Source organism: Prosopis cineraria, unplaced genomic scaffold (genome assembly GCF_029017545.1).
Source record: "Prosopis cineraria cultivar Desert tree isolate PC_DT_omini unplaced genomic scaffold, ASM2901754v1 PC14, whole genome shotgun sequence".
NCBI lineage: Eukaryota > Viridiplantae > Streptophyta > Magnoliopsida > Fabales > Fabaceae > Prosopis > Prosopis cineraria.
Genome location: NW_026555345.1, coordinates 1,716,107 through 1,726,745, shown reverse-complemented (window position 1 = coordinate 1,726,745; position 10,639 = coordinate 1,716,107). Strand labels below are relative to the sequence as shown.

At 28.2% G+C, this 10,639-nt stretch overlaps 1 long non-coding RNA gene across 1 annotated transcript; it reads left to right on the top strand.

Moving 5' to 3' along the window:
- The first annotated feature begins 5,348 nt into the window (after positions 1 to 5,348).
- On the top strand, positions 5,349 to 7,013 carry LOC129292283 (uncharacterized). The gene is made up of 2 exons (XR_008588892.1): positions 5,349 to 5,402; positions 6,546 to 7,013. It is a non-coding gene; the product is annotated as an uncharacterized LOC129292283 (long non-coding RNA).
- Positions 7,014 to 10,639: the final 3,626 nt, after the last annotated feature.

Here is a 10,639-nt window from a genome sequence, read left to right as displayed (position 1 = left end):
GATTATGGTTGATCTAACTTAATTAGATGCATCGAGCTCTAATTCTAGGTAAACAACAGTGATTGAATTTTCAAGGTAAGGTATGTCTTTAAAGAGAAATCTACAAACTACTAATCAAATTAGTCTATGTCAATAACCTATGATATTAAGGAAAAAAAAACAAAAATACAAATGATATCTTATAATGACGTGGGCTTGAATTTCACGATCAAAACACAAACAACATGTTGGCGAATAATTTATAAGTTGGTATTAGATTTTTTTTCTCATTTTTACTCTCTCATTAAGTCTTGTTGGCGACAAAAACGTGTATCTCCTTAACTTCATAGTACATGTTTTCACCATACAACCGAAAAAAAAAAAAATAAGGTCCTATTTGAATGCTATAATGGAATAGAATAAAATGAATTAAAAAAATAAAGATAATAAAAATAAGATAATTAAAATGTGGAAAAGGATAAGTGAATCATATTCATAAAGGAAAATGGTAACTTTAATTTATGAGGTTAAGAACTATAATTTATAGTAAGATTTTTAGAGGATGTAATCATTCTCATATTTATGATATATAATATTAAATTTTTATCATACTTATCATAAAGAAAGAAAAGTGACTTAACTCATTTTTATTTTAATTTTTTTAATCCATTTTATTCACGCTCTTTCTAACAACCAAATGGACCAAATGTAATGGCATGTTTTAATGAACATGGGGTTGACTAGCTATAAAGATGCAATTGGAGAGAAGCTCTCTCTCTCAAAAATATTGTTCTAGGTGATGTTACATACCACCTTTATTTCAATTTATAAGATAATTTTAAAAAATATTTGATATTTAAAAATATAAGACACTTTTGATTAGAATAAAGTTTTATTAATGATATTTCTTCAATATTACCTTTCTCATTAGCTTTTTTCTCTTTAATATTTTTTCACAAATAGAGTGTTAATTGAAAATCATTTTTGAAAGTCTATATTTTTATCTTAAAAAAAGATTATAAAGCGTATTTAATAAACTTTATTAGTATGGGTGATCTTATTTAAAAAGGGGTGGGTTTCTCTCCTTTGCTTTTTTTTCCACTGCCTTTTCATTGCAAATTTAAACCGTTCAAATTAAATTTATATTTTTTAAAATTATTAAATCTAAATTTTTAAATTCAATTTAATGGCCCAGATTCACACTAATCTCTCCCTTACTCTCCTTTATAGAGGAGAAAATCCATCTTCATTTAAAAGTGTTTCATAAATTAAAATTGAAGGAGTATTACATCCTGCTTGTTTATATAAACAATTGATTCTGTATTAACTTATACACGTTAAAGAAACTTTAAACAATACTCCATCTATTTTTACACATAAAAGAAAATAACTATGTCATATAATTTTAAAAAAATTGTTAAGTACAACAATTATGTTTGAAATTAAATGGTTTGGACTAAATTATCCCTGTAATTAATGAAATAAATTTGTCTAGTGCAAATAAAAATTGACTTTATGAAGGACAATTTGAAAAAAATGTGATAAATATTTCTCAAATTTTGTAATATTATTTATAAATTAAAAACAAAGATATATATGTTAACTTCTCTTATATTTGGAAACAGAAAGAGTATTCATTTGCCTTTAGTACAAATTTCTCTTAATATTTAACCACCTGTGAGATTTTTATTCAAAGTTATGAAAAATCCAATGGTAGCTATTCCTTCCATTAAAAAATATAAGATATTTTTAACAGAATCTCACCTACAATAAAGTAGTCACCTACTTTCAAACTAACCTTATCTTTTCATATTCATTCCTATTAAATACCCTACAATAAATATAAAGTCATTATTAATAGAGACATTTAAAAAAAGGCAATGATTATACCTCGAAACACTGAGAAATATCTTGTATTTTTTATCATCTAACTCGTCAAAAAATTCTTTATGTTTTTGAACGGATGAAGTATTTCATAATTAAGAGATTCATTTACTTGAATAAATTGAGTAAAAAATTGATCTTCATTTAAATTTAGCTGCAACGCACAAGAATAAAAGCTAGTTTTGACATTACTTGTTTATTATAAATACGACTCGGAGGTAGCATGAAAGATTTGTTAGTCCTTGGTGAGCTAGAAGCCACAGTTACCAAAACTTCGAATCATTAAGAGTAATAATAGATTTCCCATTTGACATGGATTAGCATTTACAACTCTTTGACGTTATTAATAAATACTTGATCTTGATGACAAGTAACAGCTAGTCCCCATTGATGAAAAAGCAAACACAGTACGTCACTCAATTTCAATTATTCCCAAAAAAGTACAGATTAATGCAAATTTGAGGATAAATTGACTCATTCGCTGAAAAAATTCTTATGTCCAAAAAATATGAATAAAATTTTTAAAAATTTAAGAACGTGACCAATTCAAATTGACATACAAAGAGGTTTATCATTCGAATACAAGAAATTTATAGTTAAAACTTTAAAAAATTATAATAAGTTTATCATTAATATATAATAAAATATTATTAATAAATATAATAAACTGATCATGATATAAAATAACATAAGTGCTAAGCTATTTATTTGGTTTGATCTTATAATATAAATTATATATGTAAAAACTCCTAAATTTAAGTCTAAAGCTAGAAATAAGTGAATAATATTTTTCAAAAAATAATGTAGAACATGCATAGTACTTAGGAGTGTCGTTTTAAGTCTAAGCTCAAAGACAATGAAATCATATTTGGTGCTTATCATATGATGATGAGTGATTAAAATGGTTAAGATTTGTAGGTTTCATTTTTATATTTTAATTTATATATATTAAAATAAAAATTATAAATTTTAATAAATTTACTTCATCATTAATTTAGATAATGTAGATTTAATTTGAATGATTTAATTTAATATTAAATATTTTATAATTATAAATTCATTATCCAAATGTAATTTAGACAGTTTAAATTTAAAATTTTTAATTTAATCCCTTTTCTCAATTTTTTAATATTATATTTATAAAATAAAAATTTTAATATTAAATTTAAATTATTTAAAATACATCTGAATAGTTAATTTATAAAAATTATAAAAAATAATATTAAATTAAGCTATTTAAATTAAAATTATATTGTTCATATGGAAGATAAGATAAATTTATTAAACTGTATAATTTTTATAATAAATATAAAATAAAAATATAAAAATAAAACCTTAAAATCTGTACTATCCAACACCAATGCCAAACTCTGAAATTAGTAGGTAAATTGATTTACAGTACAATGATCTCTATAAAGTTGCAAAGCAAGAACCTCAAGATTAGCACAGGGGACCCACCAAAGATGCTGATTGATTGATAGACATTCACTGAATAGGAACAATATAACAAGATTTCAAATGGAGGGTTGCCCCAAATATAATCATGAGGGAATCATTTTAGCGGAAAAAAAGTCTCAAAAGCAGACATTGGAATTGGAATTATTGTTTGGAACTATCTACATTCTCATGTTTTATTCTTCACCCCATTTAACTTCAGCCATCACTTCCTATTCTGCTAGCTAGCTATTTCCTTTATTTAAATTATATTCTCTTTAATATTTATTTTGTCACTTGCATGTGGAATTTAACTTTATTCCTATTCTTTTTCCCTCTAAAATTTAATCAAGCAAAGCTTATATTCCTACCGCTAACTGTCACTATTTAACTGAAGAGAAAATAATTAGTAGGGATGGTTTTGGTGGCCATCAGCTCTCACACACACATTTTAAAAATCGGAATATTATAGTGTCCAAGAACATGGCATCTGAAATTATGCTTGACAAGAGAGCCAGAAAAATAATGACCCTCGATCTTAATTTGTCATTTTGTTTAGGTTCTGTTCAATTGTTTAATAGCCGTCTTCTAGAAGGATAGAATTAGAATGCAATTCTGGATGCAAATTATTGGCGCTGACTGTTTGTTTTCCAGTGAAAACAAATCCAGGCAATGGAAAATATATGTGCACAATGTTCATTTCTGAAGGCTATAGATGAGAGAGATAAATTAAAAAATTTAAAAAATATCATATTAATTACTATTATGATGAGTATAATATATAAAAGGACAAAGGGATAAACTAATAAAAACTATTTAAAACAATATCTTATTAAATAATATCTCTCAAATAATGACAAATAATAAATAGAAATATATATTTAGAATATTCTAAATAACATTCCCCCTCAAACTCAAGATAATTTAATAGAAAACAACTTAAGTTTGTTTACTAGAAACTGAAAGCGGCCTGGACAAAAAGACTTTTTAAACAAATCTACAGCTGATACTTAATTCGAGTTGGAACAAGTCGGATAGTGCCTCTAACAACATGCTGCCGAGTAAAGTGATAGTCAATCTCAATGTGTTTGGTCTGCTCATGAAACACATCATTTTTGGCAATCTTGATTGCAGCTTGACTATCACAATAAATGTTTGTGGAAGAGCTTTGAGATGGTCCCAACTCATCAAGTAACCAACAAAGTCAAAGTACCTCAGTAATAGTGTTTGCTAGTGCACAATATTTCAATTTAGCAAAGCAAGAGGCTAATGTCTTCTTTTTACTTCTCTAAGAGATAAGGGAATGATCGAGGAAGATATAAAAACCTGTCGTAGACTATCAATCATAACGATCACCACCCTAATCAACATCAAAGTAAGTTTGCAGTGTAAGAAAGGAGCTAGCAGAAAAGTGAAGCCCCATGATACAAAGTGCCTATAATATACCGAATGATCCGAAGAACTATTGTATAATAAGTTATGTGAGGCTTAGACATAAAATGGCTAACAATATGAACAGTATAAGCAATGTTAAGATAGGTGACAGTAAGATAGATGAGGCCTCTAACCAACTGGTAGTAACAAGTGAGATTATCCAATAAGGTGCTATTAGTAGAAGTATAGTGAACATTCAATTCAATAGTATAACATTCCAATTTAAATTTTAATAGTTAATTTGAGTTAATAGAAATTTTAAAAAATATTTAGAGGTAAGTAAATTAGTAGGAGATGATTATTAAATCTAACTTAGGATATAATTATAAATTAAAATTAAAAAAATTAAAAAAATAAATAAAAAATAAAAAAATATTATTAAATTATTATTATTATTATATAAAAAAAGAGAAAAGGTAAAAAAAAACAAACAAAACGAGAAGAATAAGAAAACTTTCGGCCATGCGCGTGTAATCATTATATTTATATAATAATAATAAAAAAAAAGAAAGAAGAGAGAGGAAAGAGGAAAGTAATTAAAAAAAAATTGTGGGACCCATATTCGTTTTTAAAAACCACCGTTCTCTTCTCATTTTTCCTTCATTTCTCTTCTCTTTCGTGTGCGATCAGAGAGAGCATCTGAGCCAAGTTCACCGGTGCTGGGTTTTAAGGTAAGAGTTTTTAATAGGATATTTAGGGTGTGATTTTAAGCTTTTTAAGACTAAGTAAGTGTTCTAAAAATTTTTCTTAGTCATCCTTCTTCTTTGGTTTCTGAGTTTGTAGTGGTAGAAAATTTAAGATCTGAAAGAGGGATAAATTTATGTTGAATAAATATAGTTTTTGAGGTTATCAGTAGTATAATAAATGTTCTATAGTATAAATTTATTGATGATCTTTGAATTTGTGGTTTATGGATCAAATTCTAAACTATATCTGAAAATATATGTTGATTTATTGATGTTTAAATGATTATTTGGGATGAGAAATGAATTATTATGGCTATAGGATTATGATTCTAAGCTAGAGACTCAATTTTTGATTTTTGAGTATTTTAGGTACGAATTTATGAAATAAAAAGAAAATTTTGATAATAGAAATTAGTTTAGAAGCTGATTTTTAGATTATTAATGTTTATTGATAATTAAAAGAGGAGTTAAAAATTTTACTTAATAGTGTTGACTCTAGATTTGTATTAAGATTGAGATTAGGAATTATGTTATATTTTTAATTCTATTATTAGAATTATTTTATTAGTTTCAAAAATTGAAATTTATATTTATAAATAATATGTTATTTGTAGATTGTATTATTGGTGAAGATTGTGGTGGGAGAGAAATTATAAGGAATAATTTATTGAAAAAGCCACGAGGCAACCATGCTTTTAATTTGTGATTTGTGTTACTTCATGTTAATTGGGTGATTATTGAGAAAATTATAAATTTTGTAATATTATATAATTGTGCAATATTATTATGAATTTATTTGATTATTGTGGGAGGTGTTGGGAGACTTGCTATTGTTGTTGTATTTATGTTACGCCCCTATTGGAGCTCAATAAGTGGTTTGTAAGGGCTCGGGCTAATCTACCTTTGGCCAGGTAATTTAGCACCGAGTGAGGGCTACGGCTCGAGGTTAATGGAGGGATATAAGGATGGTTATTTGTGTGTATTGTAATATTTATTATATTTGTTGGAATTATATTATTTTTAAATTCTCACTTAGTAAGTACATACTTAACTGTTTGTACACACTATCATAAATTGGTATTGGTTACTGAGACTTTTGAGTTTCATTATGTGGTTAACAATTTTTAGGAGAAGAGCCACGAGTGACACGTGGAGGAGTCCCAGAGGCTTAGTGGCATAGATCCACTATCTCTTTTGGGTATTTGATTTATGATTTATAACGTGTTATATTGCCAATATTAGGGCTTTTTCTTTATTGATAATTATATGAATATATAAATGTAATCATGCCTTTCAAACTATTTCTATTTTTGGTATACTTTGGATGACTGTAATTTTAATATTTGATTTACTTTGGATTGGTTAAAATGGCATGATTATGAGGCCAAACAACTGGCTTGTGTTGAAAATTGACTAAATTGTTTATTTTATTTGTTGGGAGTATAAGAATAGACAAATGTGATTTAGTTTACTTATTGGGAGTATAAGGATGGACAAATGTAATTTAGCCTAGTGGCATGTGGGAGGTAAAAATTTATATGAAATGTTGTATTGTGCGAGTTTAAGCCAATTATAAAATATTTTATATTGAAATTATTGATATAAAAAAATGTGTTGGGTGGCTGTAACCCAACTATGGTTGAGTTAAATTATTTAAAAAAAAAATTTTGTGTGTTACAAATAGGAGTAATTTTAACCTTCTCATTAGAAAGGAAAACTCAGGATATCAAATCGGTGGCATACTTAACTTAAAATAGAGATATACCATCACTTCGATGGTAGACCTCAAGCCCAAGAAAATTATTCAATCTACCAAGATCCTTCATTTCAAATTGTTGGCCTAAGTATGTCTTGAGCTTCTAAACTCCTATATCATCGCTACTTGTGATAATGTCATCAATATACAATAGCAACATAATAATACCATGAGAAGTGGAGCAAATAAAAAGAGTCGAGTCGTGAGAACTACAAGAAAAATTTAATTGACTCATAGTGTTATTAAACTTGGCAAGCAATGCATGTAAAGCCTACTTAAGCCTATGTAGAGCTCGACAAAAATGACATACCTTATCTTTTGGATGTTGACACCCGAGTGGGGGCTTCATATACACTTCTTCTAGATCTCTATTTAGAAAGGCATTTTTAACATCTATCTGGTGAAGAGGCCAGTGCTTAACAGCAGCAATAGGTAAAAGGTTGAGAACATAAGTCATACAGGAAACAAGTGTAAAAGTTTCCTTATATTTAACACTATACTCCTAAGTGAATCCTTGGGCCACCAAGTGGACCTTACATTACTTCAAAGAGCCATTAGAATGAGTGTTGTTCTTGTAGACCTATCGACACCCAACCAGAGTTTTTTCAGGAGAAAGATCAACTAAATCCCAAGTATGCATTTTCTTCAGGGCATGCAATTCATCATTCATAACTTGCTGTCAAAGGGAAACACAGGAGACTTCCTTAAAGGATTTGGGTTTTTAAAACTAGAGAATGGTAGAAAAATAATGGTAATCACCAAAGTAAAAGGGGGGATTTCCTACACGATCGGGCCAAGAGTCTATGGACAATATGAGCTTAGTAGGTGTGACTTGTGCTAGAGGAGCAATAGGTGTGATAGTAGGCACATTTAGAACGAGTGCAGTGTCAGTCGTGGAAATGAGCTTAGTAGAAGAATTTGTACTTGAGTCACTGAAAAAAAAGATCAGTAGAAATATTTGTAAAAATAGGAGATGAAGAAGATGAGAATGATGAGAGATCGGTTAGAGATAAAAACTTGACATTTTCCTAAAAAACATGCTAAGAAATATGAATACGATGAGTGAGAGTATCCCAACAATGATAGCATTTATGCTCAGAATCATAATCAAAAAACAACAAACATGAGAAGGAGCTTAAAGTTTGTTTATCTTATGAGATGGAAGAACAAAATAGGCACAAGCAAAGACTTTCAAAAGACAACAATCAGGAGGGTAACCATAAAGACACTTAAAAGGAGAAATGTTATTGGTGACAGGAGATAGGAGTCGATTGATGCAAAAGACAAAGGTTAAAGCTACTTCACCCCAAAACTGTTCAGAACAAGAAGAGGAAATGAGCAATACTTTAACAAAATTAAGAATATAACGATGTTTACATTTAACACAACCATTCTGTTGAGAAATATAGTAACAAGAATATTGAGAAATAGTACCCTAATAATCAAGAAAGGTGAGTAAACTAGAGTAATGATATTTTAAAGTATTATCACAATGAAAATTTTTGATAACTTTAGAATATTGAGTGTGAATAAGAGTAGCAAATTTGATATAAAGTTCAGGTAACTCAAGATTGATGTTTTATCATATAAATATAGGTAAAATGAGAAAATTCATTAATAAAAATCACAAAATATCAAGATTCTCCCATAAAGGGAGTAAGCGTAGGACCTCAAACATCAATATGAATCAAATCAAATGAAAAAGTAGCGATAGAATCATTTTTATGAAAAGATAAAGTAAGTTGTTTGGCAATTTGACAAGAAACGCATTGTAAAGAATGATTATAAACATGACCTAAAAGACCACTAAAAATTAGAGGATGCAATGTATTTAAAGAAGGGTAAGCAAGATAATGATGCCATAAGTTTGACAACATGCACCTTCCCTAGATTTTATTGGAATTGCAAAAAAAAAAAAATTTTTGGCTGAAGATGTTAAAAAGGCTTTTATAATTTAAAAAATGATGCGATTTTTGTTTCTATTTTCAAGAAATTTTTGCCTAAATTTTAATAAATCACAAAATAAGTCCCTATAGTTTTTTAATAGATTATATTAAAAACGTATCTTATTATTAATTTATTGGTTGCGTACATGGCATGAAACAAAAGAAATAAATTACACTATTTATGACATGTCTGTAATGTGGTTTGTTACTATTTATGACTGTGATTAATATATAATATGACAAACACTGGGGACCAAAACATAATTTTACTTAAGAAATAAGAAAGGAGAAGGGTGCAAAGGCCTAGAAAATAAAAAGCAAGTATGGCACACATACCTTAAAAAATGATAGAAACTAGGCCCAACATGTGAAAAGAAGGACAAGGATGATGAAATGCCCCATGATGTTTTGTTTTAGGATTTGATTGCATGTTATAAAAGCTGAGTTTTCACATCTTTATAACTGGAAAGCAGCTCCCACTGTGACCACCCATGCTCTTGAATCGTTCATTCACTTTAGGAATTTCATTAATTGAACAAGCTTATAGTGCTCACACCTTCACTAGTGCTAGAGTAATCTAGAATTATTGTTATTATTATATTAAAGAAGGGGGAAGGAGTTTAATTTAATTAACTATTAATCAAATCTTGTGGGTGGGTTCGTGAATGTAGTCAAATAAAATATAATCATAATTAAAATGGGAAAGTGAACTAATGGGAGTTACACGTTTGGGCTAATAAATTAATAAACTGAAGAGGATTGTGAGAGAGAAGGGGGGAGGGTGGGGAATACACACAAAAGACAATATAGGTTTTAGCTCTGGAATTTTCTCTCAATTATTAATTTAATTTTTGAACTTCAATTTAATATAATTCAATTTTTATAATTTATTGAGTTAATGAATTATAGGCATGGAGTTGTGCTAAATTGAAAGACTATAGGAATTTTTTTAAAATAAAAAATTATAAGAAATGAGTTGAGAAACTAAAAAGTTGTATTTTTTTATACACATATATAGGGCCCATTCAAGTGAATTCTTCTATTTCTTTCTTTTAGTTAAATTCTAGTATGTTTTGTCTCTCTTAGACTGATCCTTTTCATCTAATATACTATTATAACTTTCTCGTAAAAAAATGCGAGACATGGTATTTTAGAAACACATCCAATTTTCTAAGCAATCACAATTTTATGAAAGTGGGGGATGCTGTGCTAGAAACAAGGACCGTTTCTTTATCCAACCAGAGTCCAGAGCTATGTAGAAAAATTGAAATTGATAACCATAACCTTTATTACTACTTTGTTGGCCCAAGTAAACACCAACCTTAGAAATAAATAATAACTCAGGATAAAAGAAACGCAGTGGAGAAGACAAAACTTGAAAGAGAGTGACTTCAAACTACTTTACTATTTAATTTGTCAAAAGATTTAACAAACAGGGAAACACACTAAGGTTATTTATAGAATTATTAGTGCAACTATTTAAAATACACTAATCTACACTAATCCTAGATAGATATGAT